This window comes from Trachypithecus francoisi, unplaced genomic scaffold (assembly GCF_009764315.1).
Source record: "Trachypithecus francoisi isolate TF-2019V2 unplaced genomic scaffold, Tfra_2.0 Lachesis_group12, whole genome shotgun sequence".
Taxonomy (NCBI): domain Eukaryota; kingdom Metazoa; phylum Chordata; class Mammalia; order Primates; family Cercopithecidae; genus Trachypithecus; species Trachypithecus francoisi.
This window is the reverse complement of record NW_022681457.1, coordinates 121,115,976-121,133,906: the sequence shown is the minus strand read 5'-3', so window position 1 is coordinate 121,133,906 and position 17,931 is coordinate 121,115,976. Positions and strand designations below refer to the sequence as shown.

At 54.5% G+C, this 17,931-nt stretch overlaps 1 protein-coding gene and 1 long non-coding RNA gene across 6 annotated transcripts in view; one reads left to right on the top strand and one right to left on the bottom strand.

Moving 5' to 3' along the window:
• The window catches only part of SLC35E2B (solute carrier family 35 member E2B), a 40,500-nt gene extending 23,265 nt beyond the window's left edge, over positions 1 to 17,235 (bottom strand). The window contains exons 1-2 of one of the 5 annotated variants that reach the window (XM_033228728.1): positions 16,788 to 17,231; positions 15,376 to 15,784 (exon numbers count right to left, since the gene is read on the bottom strand). The gene's annotated coding sequence lies outside the window, so the exon portion shown is untranslated. Of the gene's footprint in view, positions 1 to 3,962; positions 4,281 to 15,375; positions 15,785 to 16,740 lie in introns of those variants that run through there. The other 4 variants (XR_004441145.1, XM_033228729.1, XM_033228727.1 and 1 more) reach the window with 4 other exon arrangements.
• LOC117093451 lies at positions 4,788 to 5,895 on the top strand. The gene is made up of 3 exons (XR_004441148.1): positions 4,788 to 4,840; positions 4,872 to 5,026; positions 5,058 to 5,895. It is a non-coding gene; the product is annotated as an uncharacterized LOC117093451 (long non-coding RNA).
• Positions 17,236 to 17,931: the final 696 nt, after the last annotated feature.

Sequence of the window (17,931 nt, the reverse complement as noted above, 5' to 3'; positions counted from 1 at the left end):
CTCCCAAAGTGCTGGGATTAAAGGCGTGAGCCACCACGCCCAGCCACTTCTTATTCAAACACGGGGAGCTCCACGTCAGACCAGTGAAGTCAGAGAATCTTGAAGTCCAAGTTCTCAGCTCCTCAGCCAACTCAAGGGCACCAGGCGGGAGCTGCTGGGAGCCACCCTCTGCTTAGGGAGCCACCCCCGCAGAGGCACCCACGGTTCGTTCCTGTCACTGACTATTCCCAGGCTGGAAATACCTGATGGTACAATGCAAACAGATTCCAGCCTGAAACTGTCTAGTAAGACCTTTCTTTTCTTTCCTTTTTTTTTTTTTTGAGGGCCGGGCGCGGTGGCTCAAGCCTGTAATCCCAGCACTTTTTTGAGAGAGTCTTACTCTGTCACCCAGGCTGGAGTGCTGTGGCACAGTCTCAGCTCACTGCAGTCACCACCTCTTGGATTCAAGGGATTCTCATGCCTCAGCCTCTCGAGCAGCTGGAATTACAGGCACGGGCCACCAAGCCTGGCTAATTGCTGTACTTTTAGAAGAGACAGGGTTTCACCATGTTGCCCAGGTTGCTCTCAAACTCCTGACCTCATGTGATCCGCCCGCCTCAGCCTCCCATAGAACTGGGATTACAGGCATGAGCCACCGTGCCTGGCTGGGTGCAACCTTTCAAAGGTCATGCAGGTGAGAGGGAGCAACGAAAAACGAGAAAATTAATAAAGCACTTCACCAATGCTGACTTGGGTCACAGAGGGCCAAGCGGTCCCGGGAAAACGGGTGGGCTCTTCACACCTTCTTACAGAAGTCTTGGAGGTGGGTGTTTAATGCAACATTTTTTGTTAGCAGCAAAACAAGACAAAGCAAACACCAAAAGAATTCCAACCTAAGTGCCTGTCAGCAGTAGAAACAAACACCACATTGACGGAGCTGAAGCTACGATGGAAATGAGGGGCTCGGCCAGGCGCGGTGGCTCACGCCTGTAATCCCAGCACTTTGGGAGGCCGAGACGGGCGGATCATGAGGTCAGGAGATTGAGACCATCCTGGCTAATACGGTGAAACCCCGTCTCTACTAAAAAAATACAAAAAACTAGCCGGGCGAGGTGACGGGCGCCTGTAGTCCCAGCTACTCCGGAGGCTGAAGCAGGAGAATGGTGTGAACCCAAGAGGCGGAGCTTGCAGTGAGCAGAGATCTGGCCACTGCACTCCAGCCTGGGCGACAGAGCGAGACTCTGTCTCAAAAAAAAAAAAAAAAAAAAAGGAAATGAGGGGCTCAGTCCCAGCGTCAAAGGAGCGGACCCCAAACCCAAACCCACCGGAGCAGGGGGGAGCCTGAGGGACAAATCACAGACAGAAACGCACGACTCGGCTCCACCACACGCTGCCGGCTATGCAGGAAGCACCACGTGTCAAAGTAAAAACATGAAAGTGCCTGAGAGTGAAAGACACTTGGTTCTCTCATCTTGGGGATGGGCCCCAGGGGAAAGCAACAGTATCTTCGGGTACTGGAACCCAGCTGAGCAGCCGCAGGTCCGGGGTCCTTCCTAAGTAGTTGTGAGAGTTCACAGCCCAGGGTCCTTCCTAAGCAGTTCTGAGTTCAAGGTTTACACAGGGAAGGCTGGGCCGGTGGCTTTTCACCTATAATCCCAGCACTTTGGGAGGCCAAGGCAGGCAGATCATGACGCCAGGAGTTCGAGACCAGTCTGGCCAACAGTGAAAGCCCATCTCTACTAAAATTACAACAATTAGCTAGGCGTGGTGGTGGGCACCTATAATCCTAGTTAGTTATGAGGCTGAGGCAGGAGAATCGTGTGAACCTGGGAGGCAGAGGTTGCAGTGAGCTGAGATTGCGCCACTGCACTCTAGCCTGGGTGACAGAGCTAGACTCCGTCTCAAAAAAAAAAAAAAAGATTTACACAGAGGAAAAGAATTCCGTTTAAACTGCTGTGAATGGCCGACCGCAGTGGCTCACGCCTGTCATCCCAGCACTTTGGAGGCAGGTGATCACTTGAGGTCAGGAGTTTGAGACCAGCCTGGCCAACATGGTGAAACCCTGTCTCTACTAAAAATACAAAAATTAGCCGGGTGTGGTTGTGGGTGCCCGTAATCCCAGCTACTCAAGAGGTTGAGGCAGCAGAATCGCGTGAACCCGGGAGGCGGAGATTGCAGTGAGCACACATCGAGACACTGCACTCCAGCCTGGGGGACAGAGTGAGACTCTGTGTCCAAAAACAAACAAATAAATAAAGTCCTGTGAGGCACGTGGTTTCTCTGCACTCTCACAGGAGATGTGGGTTTTTCCCACACTGAACAATTCTCCAGACACCAGCTGTGTGTCCTCTGGTTCAATTCCTTCCCGAAGCCGTCCACCTGGAGGGAGCGCCAGGTCCCCTGCGGCGAGGACGGGATCCCACAAGACTGCCCCCTCCTCAGATGCCAGTCAGGCTGTGGGCCGTGCTTCTGACCCACGGCTATAAATCAGGGTTCCCTGGCCGGGCGCGGTGGCTCATGCCTGTAATCCCAGCACTTTGGGAGGCCGAGGTGGGCGGATCACGAGGTCAGGAGATCGAGACCATCCTGGCTAACACGGTGAAACCCCGTCTCTACTAGAAATATAAAACATTAGCCGGGCGTGGTGGTGGGCGCCTGTAGTCCCAGCTACTTGGAGGCTGAGGCAGGAGAATGGTGTGAACCCGGGAGGCAGAGCTTGCAGTGAGCCGAGATTGCGCCACTGCACTCCAGCCTGGGCGACAAAGCGAGACTCCGTCTCAAAAAAATAATAAATAAAGGCCAGGCGCGGTGGCTCAAGCCTGTAATCCCAGCACTTTGGGAGGCCGAGACGGGCGGATCACGAGGTCAGGAGATCGAGACCATCCTGACTAACACGGTGAAACCCCGTCTCTACTAAAAAATACAAAAAACTAGCCGGGCGAGGTGGTGGGCGCCTGTAGTCCCAGCTACTCGGGAGGCTGAGGCAGGAGAATGGCGTAAACCCGGGAGGCGGAGCTTGCAGTGAGCTGAGATCCGGCCACTGCACTCCAGCCTGGGCGACAGAGCGAGACTCCGTCTCAAAAAAAAAAAAATAAAATAAATAATAATAATAATAATAAATAAATAAATAAATAAATAAATAAATCAGGGTTCCCAGGACACCCTCCTCAGGATCAATTAGTTTGACAGGACTGCCCAGAACTCCAGAAAGCACTTATGTTACTGCAAAGAAAACAGAGGAGCAGCTGGATGCAGAGACACGAAGGCAAGGCCTGGGCAGGCGCTGGGTTTCAGGCCCTCTCTGGGCACCACCCCCTTCCCCCAGGGCCACCTTGCATACTGCAATCCAAAGACCATCCCACTCTTTCATCTCTCATTCACGGGTTTTTACAGCGTTTCACCCTCGCTCGCTGCGTCCCTGAGGTTGGCAGGTGGGGCTGAAAGCTCCCAGCCTCCAATCCTGGGGTCACCTGGTCTTCTGGCGACCAGTCCCCCCAAACCCCGTTCTCCCAGGGCCAACCCCCGCCTCATCAGCATAAGCTCAGGTGTGATCTGAAACACTCCTGTCACTCAGGAAATTCCGAGGCTTCGAGGAGCTTCTCTGCCAGGAACCAGGAACAAAGACCAAACACATTTCGTATCAGAGCACAAGTGCAAAACATCGTAGTCGAAAACCGGGTCTCAGAGTCCTCCAGGTGCAGGTGCCTGTTCAGACCAGAGACCACAAAGTTTTAAGTCAAACCTTCACGTTTGGCCAGGGGCGGTGGCCCACACCTAGAATCCCAGCACTTTGGGAGGGTGAGGAGGGAGGATTGCTTGCTGTCCACTCACGTCTGGAGCACAGTCCAGGAGACCCATGGGCCGCAGGGCACACACTCGGCCGTCATGAGACGCCTGCCCCGCCACACCGTCTTTTCAAGGCCACCGACGTCTCCACAGACAGACCCCAGCCCGTCCTTTGGCACTGAACGTGCCTCACCCACCTCCGTGTGCTGACACCCACATCAGTGAGACCTGGGCAAAGCCACCTAACTCGGAGTCTGGCTATAAGCGTGCTGAGCAGCTGATGAAATTCAGACAACCCCACCGGAAGTGAGAGAGAGGATGGCTGTGAGCTCAGGGCAGCGTTTCTGCTGAAGGCATTTGGCTTTTCCACCGTCACAAAGTCAGAAAATCACAACTCAGACCACAATAAGTGGGGACTGGCTGCAACCCAAGTGGGTCTTGTAAATTAAGAACAGGACGGCCAGCCGGGTGCAGTGGCTTCCGCCTGTAATCCCAGCACTTTGGGAGCCCAATGCAGGGGGATCGCCTGAGGTCAGGAGTTCGAGACCAGCCTGACCAACATGAAGAAACCCTGTCTCTACTAAAAAAATACAAAATTAGCCTGTAATCCCAGCTACTCGGGAGACTGAGGCAAGAAGAGAATTGCTTAAACCCGGGAGGCAGAGGTTGCAGTGAACAGAGATCACACCACTGCACTCCAGCCTGGGTGACAAGAGCAAAACTCCATCTCAAAAAAAAAACACAAAAAAACAGGACAGCGGAAGTGAAACCTCACCAGGGCCTCCTGCCTCACGGAGGGGCAGGCGAGTGGCTCCACAGAAGCCCCAACTCAACAACTGGACCCTGGACGGCAGCGGCTGCAAAGGGGTCTTGGCGCTCTTGAGACGGAGGAGGGCTCCCAGGACCACCCCTCAACAGGAAGAGAGGGGAGCCTGGGGTGGCCAGGCTGATCTGGGGGCCTGCAGGGGACCCAGCTGTGAGCAGAGAAACAAGTCCTCTCTGGACAAAAACTTCTACAAGTCAGGCCTGAGAACGTTTACAGATGAAGATCAATGATGAAGGTCGAAGGTCAAAGGTCGCCAGGCTGAGGTGGCAGTGGGTCAAAGGTCGCCAGGCTGAGGTGGCAGTGGGTCAAAGGTCGCCAGGCTGAGGTGGCAGTGGGTCAAAGGTCGCCAGGCTGAGGTGGCAGTGGGTCAAAGGTCGCCAGGCTGAGGTGGCAGTGGGTCAAAGGTCGCCAGGCTGAGGTGGCAGTGGGTCAAAGGTCGCCAGGCTGAGGTGGCAGTGGGTCAAAGGTCGCCAGGCTGAGGTGGCAGTGGCGGAGGAGCAGTGGCCTGGAAGCTCCCAGGAGGCCGCCAGCCCCAGGCCAGAGGCTCTCAGACAGAAGGAACACATCAGGTAGACAAGTCCCAAAACGGGCAGGAAGAGCCCCGCAGGCATGGATGAGACCAAACAGGATCAGCCCTGGGGTATGGATGAAACCAAAGGATGTCGAAAGAGGAAACAGGACCTGCCAGGAAACTCAGCGAGGGACATGTGTCCTCTCCAGTGATTTCCCCACAAGACGTTTGCTGATTACAAAGGGGGAAGGCGTAACTTCACTCTGGAGAAACTGGACGCTGCCTTCACCAAGGGGCCAGAGTCACCAAGTCACCAGACAGGAGACACAGCAACTTCCTGTCCTCCCTGACCTGACGCCGGGAGAAGGCTCCGTCACCACCAAGGTTTTCTTGCTCCAAATATGTAACCGCACATCTAACCGTGAGAAGACGTCAAGCAAACCCAAAAATCTGCAGGCCACGAAAGACAAGGACTTGTGGAGCCCAAGGCCCAGGACAGCAGGATGCCATGTGGGATCCTGGGCGGCTCATGCCACAGAGAGGCGACGGGTGCAGGAGATTGGCCCAAACTGAACACACAGCCCGTGGATGAGTCGCCAGGGCCACGTGACACCAGCGAGTGGAACTGAGGTTCTCGAGGGTCTTACCGTCAGGGCAAGCGGACAGAAGGGCACATGGGTGAACTTCTGCAGCTCTTCCGTAAGTCTAAAAAGTTTCTCAAAATAAAAAGTTGGAAAATTTTGGCCGGGCGCTGTGGCTCATGCCTGTAATCCCAGCACTTTGGGAGGCCGAGGAGGGCAGATCACCTGAGGTCATGAGTTCAAGACCAGCCTGACCAACATGGTGAAGCCCATCTCCTACTAAAATACAAAATTAGCCAGGCGTGGAGGCGCACGCCTGTAGTCCCAGTTACTCAGGAGGCTGAGGCAGGAGAATCGCTTGAACCTGGGAGGTGGAGGTTGCAGTGAGCTGAGATCGCGCCGTTGCACTCCAGCCCGGGCAACAAGAACAAAAACTCCACATCTCAAAAAAAAAAACAAGTTGGAACATTTTTTGTCCGGGTGTGTTGTTTCATGATTGTAATCTTAGCACTTTGGGAGACTGAGGGAGGAGGATCGCTTCAGCCCAGGAGTTCAATACCAGCCTGGGTAATATGACGAAACCTCATCTCTACCACAAAAGTACAAAAATTAGGCCTGGGCCTGGTGTGCACCTGTGGTCCCAGCTGAGGTGGGGGGACCACTTGAGTCTGGGAGGATGAGCCTGCAGTGACCGTGATCTCACCACTGCATTCCAGCATGGGCAACACAGTGAGACCTGGTCTCAGGAAAAAAAAAAAAAGAAAAAATACAGGACAGATACACCCAAGAATAAGGAGACTCTTCAGTGACGGGGCAGGTGGGAGTGGAGTGAGGCGGGCGGCTCCAGGTCTGACTTCTGGAACCATGAAAATATGTTGCTTGCATAAAAAGCAAACATCATTACATCAACAAGGGTAGGGAAAAGGGTCTCTGAAATGGAATACGAACTCCAACGCATGAACCACACCACAGAGCAAATGATCGACACAAGCACCAAGGGGAGAAGCAGAACAAACCACGGGAAGGCGGGTGTACGTACGCTGGATGCGGGTGCACGTACGCTGGATGCGGGTGCACAGGTGACAGACACAAGCGCTCCAGACACACACTGAGATCCACACACACACTGAGATCCAGACACACAGAGATCCAGACACACACTGAGATCCAGACACACAAGGAGCTCCAGACACACAGAGATCCAGACACACACTGAGATCCAGACACACAGAGATCCAGACACACACTGAGATCCAGACACACACTGAGATCCAGACACACACTGAGATCCAGACACACAGAGATCCAGACACACACTGAGATCCAGACACACAGAGATCCAGACACACACTGAGATCCAGACACACACTGAGATCCAGACACACAAGGAGCTCCAGACACACAAGGAGCTCCAGACACACAAGGAGCTCCAAACAAATACTAAGCTTTAAGCACGATTTTCCCTTTTCTTTTTTTTGAGATGGAGTCTTGCTCTGTCGCCCAGGCTGGAGTGCAGTGGCACCATCTCAGCTCACTGCAACCTCCACCTCCCGGGTTCAAGCGATTCTCCTGCCTCAGCCTCCTGAGTAGCTGGGATTACAGGCACGCGCCACTACACCCAGCTAATTTTTGTATTTTTATTTTACCTTTTAGATGGAGTTTCACTCTTGTTGCCCAGGCTGGGATGCAATGGCACGATCTTGGCTCACCACAACCTCCGCCTGCCAGGTTCAAGCGATTCTCTTGCCTCAGCCTCCCGGGTAGCTGGGATTACAGGCGTGGGCACATGCCCCACTGATTTTGTATTTTTAGTAGAGACAGGTTTTCTCAACGTTGGCCAGGGTGGTCTCAAACTTCCAACCTCAGGTGATCCGCCCGCCTTGGTCTCCCCAAGTGCTGGGATTATAGGTGTGAGCCACCATGCCCAGTTAATTTTTGTATTTTTAGTAGAGACGGGGGTTTCACCATATTGGTCAGGCTGGTCTCGAACTCCTGCCCAAAGTGCTGGGATTTACAGGCGTGAGCCACCGCACCCAGCCTCCCTTTTCCTTTCTTTTTTTTGCTGAGTCATGGTTAGAATTCTGGATTGGGCAAACACATAAATATTTTGTAGATGACGGGAGACAGACTTCATACTGTAAGTGAAGAGAGATGCAAATAGGAAAGGAAGTCCTTCTTGTAGTGAAAAAATTAAAATAAAAATGAAAAGAAGAGGCTGGGCACAGTGACTCATGCCTGTAATCCCAGCACTTTGGGAGGCCGAGGCGGGTGGATCACCTGAGGTCAGGAGTTCATGGCAAAACCCCATCGCTACTAAAAATATAAAAATTAGCTGGGTGCAGTGGCATGCACCTGTAATCCCAGCTACTAGGGAGGCTGAGGCAAAAGAATCACTTGAGGCCGGGCGCGGTGGCTCAAGCCTGTAATCCCAGCACTTTGGGAGGCCGAGACGGGCGGATCACGAGGTCAGGAGATCGAGACCATCCTGGCTAACACGGTGAAACCCCGTCTCTACTAAAAAAATACAAAATTAGCCGGGCGAGATGGCGGGCGCCTGTAGTCCCAGCTACTCGGGAGGCTGAGGCGAGAGAATGGCGTAAACCCGGGAGGCGGAGCTTGCAGTGAGCTGAGATCTGGCCACTGCACTCCAGCCTGGGCAACAGACCCAGACTCCGTCTCAAAAAAAAAAAAAAAAAAAAAGAATCACTTGAACCCAGGAGATGGAGGTTGCAGTGAGCCGAGATAATGCTACCACACTGCAGCCTGGGCGACAAGAGACTGTGTCTCAAAAAAATAAAAAGGCCAGGCACTCACGCCTGTAATCCCAGCACTTTGGGAGGCCGAAGAGGGTGGATCACGAGGTCAGAAGATGGAGACCATCCTGGCTAACACGGTGAAACCCCATCTCTACCAAAAAATGCAAAAAATTACCCAGGCGTGGTGGTGGGCGCCTGTAGTCCCAGCTACTTGGGAGGCTGAGGCAGAAGAATAGCGTGAACTTGGGAGGCAGAGCTTGCAGTGAGCCGAGATCGCGCCACTGCACTCCAGCCTGGGTGACCGAGCAAGACTCTATCTCAAAAAAAACAAATAAATAAAATAAAAATAAATAAATAAATAAAAAGAAGAAGAAAGGAAGATGGACGGAATGACCCCCATGGTGTTCGCCTGTGATGGTGTTATTGGGCCAGAGTGCACAGGCTTTAACAGATGGGTGGACAGGCGACATGCACGCACGCACGCACGCACACACCTGAACACAGCACATCTGCTCAGAGACAGCGACATCTGGACAGCGCCCCCAGCACCCTAACCTTGGTTTCTAAATATCATACTCCACTAACGCGGCTGGGCGCAGTGGCTCATGCCTGTGATCCTAGCACTTTGGGAGGCTGAGGCGGGCAGATTACCTGAGCTCAGGAGTGCTAGGCTAGCCTGGGCAACATGGTGAAACCTTGTCTCTACTAAAAATACAAAAAATTAGTCCCTACTAAAATACAAAAAATTAGTCTCTATAAAAATACAGGGCCGGGCGCGGTGGCTCAAGCCTGTAATCCCAGCACTTTGGGAGGCCGAGACGGGCGGATCACAAGGTCAGGAGATCGAGACCACCCTGGCTAACACGGTGAAACCCTGTCTCTACCAAAAAAATAAAAAAAAAAAAAGCCGGGCGAGGTGGCGGGCGCCTGTAGTCCCGGCTACTCGGGAGGCTGAGGCAGGAGAATGGCGTAAACCCGGGAGACGGAGCTTGCAGTGAGCTGAGATCCGGCCACTGCACTCCAGCCTGGGCGACAGAGCGAGACTCCGTCTCAAAAAAAAAAAAAAAAAAAAAAAAAAAAAAAAATTAGGCCAGGTGCGGTGGCTCACTCCTGTAATCCCAGCACTTTGGGAGGCCGAGATGCACAGATCACAAGGTCAGGAGCTCAAGACCAGCCTGGCCAACATAGTGAAATCCAGTCTCTACTAAAAATACAAAAAAAAATTAGCCAGGCGTGGTAGCAGGCGCCTATAGTCTCAGCTACTTGGGAGGCTGAGGCAGGAGAATCTCTTGAACCCGGGAGGCGGAGGTTGCAGTGAGCCTAGATCGGGCCACTGTACTCCAGCCTGGGTGACAGAGGGAGACTCCATCTCAAAAGAAAAAAAAAAAAATTAGTCGTGGCGGGTGACTGTAATCCCAGCCACTTGGGAGGGTGAGGCATGAGAATCACTTGAACCCAGGAGGCAGAGGTTGCGGTGAGCCAAGACTGCACCACTGTACTCCAGCCTGGGCAAAGAGCAAGACTCTGTCTAAAAAACACAACAGAACAAAACCAAAAATAATATATATCATTCTCCACTAAAGCCAACCAGGCTTCTTTGAAAAATGACTGATTCTTGGGCTGTGGTGGGAAAGATGCCAGAGGAGCTGTCAGGTTAGCTGCACCGAAAGTTTGTGTTCCAGGAATGAACTCAGGGCTGGCTGAGGGAGGGCTCAGGGGGCTTGAAAAGCAGAGTAAATAACACAGTAAAGGATCAGAACCCCCAGTAAAACAACAGCCCACAAGGCCATGCTAAGGAATGAATGGCAAAGGAGGGGAAGTCTTCCTTTCAGCACAAAGTCAATCCATGATCATCAGAGGGAGGGAATGAGAAGCCACCATCTGGCAACCATCACAATAATCATCATCACAACAGTCACCAAGAGACACTAAAACTACTGAGTAGAAGCTTAGAAACGGCCGGGTGCGGCGGCTCACTCCTGTCATCCCAGCACTTTGGGAGGCTGAGGTGGGCGGATCACAAGGTCAGGACATCGAGATCATCCTGGCTAACACAGTGAAACCCCGTCTCCACTACAAAAAAAATTAGCCAGGTGTGATGGCGCGCACCTGTAGTCCCAGCTACTCAGGAGGCTGAGCCAGGAGAATCACTTGAACCCAGGAGGCGGAGGCTGCAGTGAGCGGAGATCGTGCCACTGCACTCCAGCCTGGGCAACAGAGCAAGACTCCGTCTCAAAAAAAAAGCTTAGAAACAAGAGGCTATGTAGTCTCAAGATAGATCCAGCCCTATGAGGCACACGTCAATCACAGAGGGAGACTATGCACACACGATGGGTAGAAGACAAACACGTCCTGTGAGGAGACGGAGGGCGGGGAGGGGCAGCAGCTGTCCTCCCAAGACAGGAGGACTTCTAGTTCAGTCTGAGACCTTGGTGCAGGGCTGGGCGAGTAAAAAAATGCAAAAGAATAAGGACCTTGAAACAGGCCTAGCATATGCTGGCCAGGCGCAGTGGCTCACGCCTGTAATCCCAGCACTTTGGGAAGCAGAGGCAGGCGGATCACCTGAAGTCAGGAATTTGAGACCAGCCTGGCCAACACGGCGAAACCCTACTAAATAGAAAAATTAGCTGGACGTGGTGGCGGGTGCCAGCAGTCCCAGCTACTCGGGAGGCTGAGCTGAGGCACAAGAATCGCTTGAACCTGGGAAACGGAGGCTTCAGTGAGCTGAGATTGTACCACTGCACCCCAGTCTGGGTGACAGAATGAAACTGTCTCAAAAAAGAAACAGGTCGGCTGGGCACGGTGGCTCAAGCCTGTAATCCCAGCACTTTGGGAGGCTGAGATGGGCGGATCACGAGGTCAGGAGATTGAGACCATCCTGGCTAATACGGTGAAACCCCGTCTCTACTAAAAAATATAAAAAACTAGTCGGGCGAGGTGGCGGGCGCCTGTAGTCCCAGCTACTCAGGAGGCTGAGGCAGGAGAATGGCGTAAACCCGGGAGGCGGAGCTTGCAGTGAGCTGAGATCCCACCACTGCACTCCAGCCTGGGCGACAGAGCGAAACTCCATCTCAAAAAAAAAGAAACAGGTCTGGCGTGTGCAGAATGGAGGCACCACCAATTGTTGAAGAAGCAAGCAAGCCTTATTCATTATTCAGTCTATGATACCAGGACAGTTGTCCACGCCAGGGGAAAAGAAAAACCGGATTCTGATCCCGTATCAGTAGACACATGGTGACAACGAGTAACACGGACGCAGCCCTGACTCTGCTGCTGGAGGGTCCGAGGCCCTCTGCACAGTGGTGAATCCCCACAACAGCCCTCTGCGGAAGGTGCTGTTATCACCACCTGAGACACACAAAAGTAAGACAGGGCTTCACAGCAGCCGTGTCAGGATTTGAACCCAGGCGGCCTGTTCTTATGAGAAACTTAAATGTGTAAAACTTTACGCTGGCCGGGCGCGGTGGCTCAAGCCTGTAATCCCAGCACTTTGGTAGGCCACGGCGGGAGGATCACGAGGTCAGGAGATTGAGACCATCCTGGCTAACACGGTGAAACCCCATCTCTACTAAAAATAAAAAAAATTAGGCCGGGCGCGGTGGCTCAAGCCTGTAATCCCAGCACTTTGGGAGGCCGAGGCGGGCGGATCACGAGGTCAGGAGATCGAGACCATCCTGGCTAACACAGTGAAACCGCGTCTCTACTAAAAAATACAAAAAACTAGCCGGGCGAGGTGGCGGGCGCCTGTAGTCCCGGCTACTCGGGAGGCTGAGGCAGGAGAATGGCGTGAACCCGGGAGGCGGAGCTTGCAGTGAGCTGAGATCCAGCCACTGCACTCCAGCCCGGGCTACAGAGCGAGACTCCGTCTCAAAAAAAATAAAAAATAAAAAATAAAATAAATAAAGTAAAATAAAAAAAAATTTTAAAAATTAGCTGGGCGCAGTGGTGGGTGCCTGTAGTCCCAGCTACTCAGGAGGCTGAGGCAGGAGAATGGTGTGAACCCGGGAGGCGGAGCTTGCAGTGAGCCGAGATTATGCCACTGCACTCCAGCCTGGGCAACAAAGCAAGACTCCGTCTCAAAAAGAAAAAAACAAACTTTATGGTCAGGAAAATATAAGGGAATGTCTTCCTGACCCTTTTTGGGGTAGGACAATAATTTCTCTAACCAAACCCCAAAAGCATGACCCATTAAAAAAGGGTCAGGTGGACTAAATTGGCTAAACGAAGAATTCTGCTTCACGAAAGTATACCACAAAGTGGGCCGGGTGTAGTGGCTCACACCTGTAATCCCAGCACTTTGGGAGGCCAAGGTGGGTGGAACACTTGAGGTCAGGAGCTCGAGACCAGCCTGACCAACATGGTGAAACCCTGTTTCTACAAAAATACAAAAATTAACCAGGTGTGGTGGTATGCACCTGTAATCCCAGCTACTCAGGAGGCTGAGGCAGGAGAATTGCTTGAACCCAGGAGGCGGAGGTTGCAGTGAGCCAAGACTGCGCCACTGCACTCCAGCCTGGGTGACACGGCGAGACCCTGTCTCAAAAAAAAAAAAAAAAAAAGGCCAGACCCGGTGGCTCACACCTGTAATCACAGCACTTTGGGAGGCTGAGGTGGGCGGATCACCTGAGGTTGGGAATTCGAGATCAGCCTGACCAACATGGAGAAACCACGTCTCTACTAAAAACACAAAATTAGCCAGGCGTGGTGGCGCATGCCTATAACCCCAGCTGCTCAGGAGGCTGAGGCAGGTGAATCACTTGAACTGGGTAGGCAGAGGTTGTGGTGAGCCAAGATCGCACAATTGCACTCCAGCCTGGGCAACAAGAGCAAAACTCTGTCTCAAAGAAACAAAACAAAACAAAAAAACAAAAATATATATATATACATACCTCAAAGTGAATTGAACAGCCACAACCTGGGAAAAGATACTTGCAACATGACCAAGGATTAATATGCAGACTGTATAAAGAACTCCTACAAACCAATTAGAAAAACAGGCAAAAATAAAAAAAAAAAAATCGGCTGGGCACGGTGGCTCATGCTTGTTATCCCAGCACTTTGGGAGGCTGAGGTGGGCAGATCACCTGAGGTCAGAAGTTCAAGACCAGCCTGGCCAACATGATGAAACCCCGTCTCTATTAAAAATACAAAAGTTCGCCGGGCGCGGTGGCTCAAGCCTGTAATCCCAGCACTTTGGGAGGCCGAGACGGGCGGATCACGAGGTCAGGAGATCGAGACCATCCTGGCTAATACGGTGAAACCCCGTCTCTACTAAAAACACAAAAAACTAGCCGGGCGTGGTGGCGGGCGCCTGTAGTCCCAGCTACTCCGGAGGCTGAGGCAGGAGAATGGCGTAAACCCGGGAGGCGGAGCTTGCAGTGAGCTGAGATCCGGCCACTGCATTCCAGCCTGGGCGACAGAGCAAGACTCCGTCTCAACAAAAAAAAAAAAAAAAAAAAAAAATACAAAAGTTCGCCAGGTGTGGTGGCGCTCGCCTGTAATCCCAGCTACGCAGGAGGCTGAGGCAGGAGAATCGCTTGAACCTGGGAGGTGGAGGCTGCAGTGAGCTGAGACTGTGCCATTGCTCCAGCCTGGGCAACAGAGCAAGACTCCGTCTCAAAAAAAAAAAGAGGACGGGCGCGGTGGCTCAAGCTTGTAATCCCAGCACTTGGGAGGCCGAGACGGGCGGATCACGAGGTCAGGAGATCGAGACCATCCTGGCTAACATGGTGAAACCCCGTCTCTACTAAAAATACAAAAAAAAAAAATTAGCCGGGCGAGGTGGCAGGCGCCTGTAGTCCCAGCTACTCGGAGGCTGAGGCAGGAGAATGGCGTAAACCCGGGAGGCGGAGCTTGCAGTGAGCTGAGATCCGGCCACTGCATTCCAGCCTGGGCGACAGAGCAAGACTCCGTCTCAACAAAAAAAAAAAAAAAAAAAAAAAATACAAAAGTTCGCCAGGTGTGGTGGCGCTCGCCTGTAATCCCAGCTACGCAGGAGGCTGAGGCAGGAGAATCGCTTGAACCTGGGAGGTGGAGGCTGCAGTGAGCTGAGACTGTGCCATTGCTCCAGCCTGGGCAACAGAGCAAGACTCCGTCTCAAAAAAAAAAAGAGGACGGGCGCGGTGGCTCAAGCTTGTAATCCCAGCACTTTGGGAGGCCGAGACGGGCGGATCACGAGGTCAGGAGATCGAGACCATCCTGGCTAACATGGTGAAACCCCGTCTCTACTAAAAATACAAAAAAAAAAAATTAGCCGGGCGAGGTGGCAGGCGCCTGTAGTCCCAGCTACTCGGGAGGCTGAGGCAGGAGAATGGTGTGAACCCGGGAGGCGGAGCTTGCAGTGAGCTGAGATCACGCCACTGCACTCCAGCCTGGGGGCAGAGCGAGACTCTGTCTCAAAAAAAAAAAAAAGAAAAAAACCATATTTCACAGATAATTTATTTTATTTTATTTTATTTTTTTTTGAGGCGGAGTCTTGCTCTGTCGCCCAGGCTGGAGTGCAGTGGCCAGATCTCAGCTCACGGCAAGCTCCGCCTCCCGGGTTCCCGCCATTCTCCTGCCTCAGCCTCCCGAGTAGCTGGGACTGCAGGCGCCCGCCACCTCGCCCGGCTAGTTTTTTGTATTTTTAGTAGAGACGGGGTTTCACTGTGTTCGCCAGGATGGTCTCGATCTCCTGACCTTGTGATCCGCCCGTCTCGGCCTCCCAAAGTGCTGGGATTACAGGCTTGAGCCACCGCGCCCGGCCTATTTTTTTTTTGAGAATGAGTTTCGCTCTTGTTGCCCAGGCTGGAGTGCGGTGGCACCATCTCAGCTCACTGCAACCTCCATCTCCCAAGTTCAAGCGATTCACAGAGGACAACGTCTAAAAGGCCAATAAAAAGGACAAAGGGCGCATGTTCCTTCTCTAGTGCCCTGTAACAGTCACTCCACACTTACCAGCTCAAAACAACAAATGCTTTTGATGTCGGCTCCTGTGGTGCAGGAATCTGTGGGAAGCTTAGCCAGGTGCTTCTAGCTTAAGGCCCTCCTGAAACTGCAATCAACCAGGGCTGTGGCCTCATCCGAAGGCTCAGCTGGGGCTGGGGTCCACCTCTGAGCTCACTGACGTGGAGGCTGGCTGGGTTCAGTTCCTTGCTGGCTATAGGTGGAAAGGTCCCAGACCAGTTTCTTGCCAGTTTCTCCACAGGACACACCACAGCCTGACAGGAGCTTTCATCCAGCAAGCTCGTCAGGGAGGGGGAGAGAGCAGCCAGGACAGGAGCCCTGGCCTTTCTGAACCTCATCTCAGAAGTGACATCCTTCCCTTCCGCTGTCTGGGCGCGAGTCCCCGGGTGGAGCCCGAGGACTAGAAGGAAAAGAAAACCTGGATTTAAAATGGGATAAAGCCGGAGGAGCTGCTCGTCCCACCACAGGAATCTGAGCGCCGGATTACTGACAAAGCGTCGCTTTGCACCCTGTCCAACTGTGCAGACCTCTCCTAGCCAGGCCCCTGCACCAGAGGTGAACGATCCGTGCCCCTGGTCAGGAAGTCCAGGTGGGTTCAAACAGCCAGACGCGCATTTCAGGCAAAACGTGAACCAAATCTTCAAACCATGCCCCGGAACTCAGACCTCCCCCGGGGAGTTCCTCCCAAGGAACCATCTGGCAGAGGCTCAGGCTGCAGGGGGACACTCCCTTCCAACACCCGGAAGCTGGAGACCACACAAGTGCCCAACGCCAAAGGCACCCCGAGGAGGGTGCCCTGTGCCCCCACCCGCCCCGGGACCCGCTGCGCCCGACGCATCTTCACCAGGAAACATCTGTTAGAGATGCGGACGAACCGCAGCCTGGACTCCCAGATCCGCTCATTTTCGTTCTGCCCTCCGTTTTCTGACTTGCCTACACTGAAAATGCGTGAGTGGAGTGGAAAACCTTCCTACTCCTGCCTCAGCGACCCTTAAAACACGGGCTCGTTTGGCCTGAAAACGTGACGTGCAGGCTTCCTGAGTGAAGTAGGTTGCACTCCATTAAAAAAACAAACAAACAACTAAAAAGCCACCGAACGGGAGCTCGGCTGTCGGGAGATTTTTGCTTTTTTTGCGGCCGCGCACACCGCGTTCCCGGGTTTCAGGGCGTGGGGGTCTCCGTGGACTCCCGAACGAGAAAACACTTAAAGCCAGCTCGCAAAACGCCACCAGCGTTTTCCGCGCACAGCGCCCGCCGTAGGAAAGGACCCCCCAGGAGCCAATCCGGGCAGGGGAACCCCGGGCGCCCGCGCACTCAGCATCAGTACCAGCACCCAGCACAGCACCCAGCACCGACCTCCCAGCACCCAGCACCGAGCACAGCACCCAGCACGCAGAACCCACCAACAGCCTGATGCAGTCTCCGCCGCAGGCATAGCGCTAGGCCCCGGCGCCTTCACAACAAAAGGACGCCGGCGGGCGGGGCCTGAGAGGTGCGCGCCGGAGGGGCCGGATGCGAGGCCGCGGAGGGAGCTCGGAGCTCGGCTATGGGGAGTGTCACAGGGCTGGCGGACCCAGGTGGGCTTCACGGGGCACCCGTGGGGCCGAAAATGACGCGCAGAACCCGGCATCGGGCTCCTGGCTGCCCCGCGGGCACCGCTCCTCAGTGCCCCGGAGCCGGGGAGCGGGGAATCGCGCCGCGGCCCACAACGCCCCCGCGGCTGCCCGTTGGTTCCTCCCGGGCCGTTCTACTCCAGGCAGACGGGGGGGTAAAACACGGCGCGCTCAGCGCCCCTCCCCGTTGGTTCCGCTCGGGCCGTTCCACTGCAGGTAGATGGGGGGATGGAAACACGTGCCCTCCGCGGCCGCCCGTTGGTTCCGCCCGGGCCGTTCCACCGCAGGCACACGGTGGGGATACGGCGCGCTTACTCCCCGCGGCCGCCCGTTGGTTCCACTGTAGGCGTGAGGAGGGGGGGAACACGGCGCGCTGAGTGCTCCCTGCGGCCGTCCGTTGGTTCTGCCCGGGCCGTTCCACTGCAGGCAGACGGAGGGGGAAGACGGCGAGCTGAGCACACCCCCGCGGCCCGTTGGTTCCTCCGGGCCGTTCTACTCCAGGCAGACGGGGGGGTAAAACACGGCGCGCTCAGCGCCCCTCCCCGTTGGTTCCGCTCGGGCCGTTCCACTGCAGGTAGATGGGGGGATGGAAACACGTGCCCTCCGCGGCCGCCCGTTGGTTCCGCCCGGGCCGTTCCACCGCAGGCACACGGTGGGGATACGGCGCGCTTACTCCCCGCGGCCGCCCGTTGGTTCCACTGTAGGCGTGAGGAGGGGGGGAACACGGCGCGCTGAGTGCTCCCTGCGGCCGTCCGTTGGTTCTGCCCGGGCCGTTCCACTGCAGGCAGACGGAGGGGGAAGACGGCGAGCTGAGCACACCCCCGCGGCCCGTTGGTTCCTCCCGGGCCGTTCCACTGCAGGCACACGGGAGGGGGAAACAACGGCCCCACCTCCGCGGCCGCCCGTTGGTTCCGCCCGGGCTGTTCCACCGCCG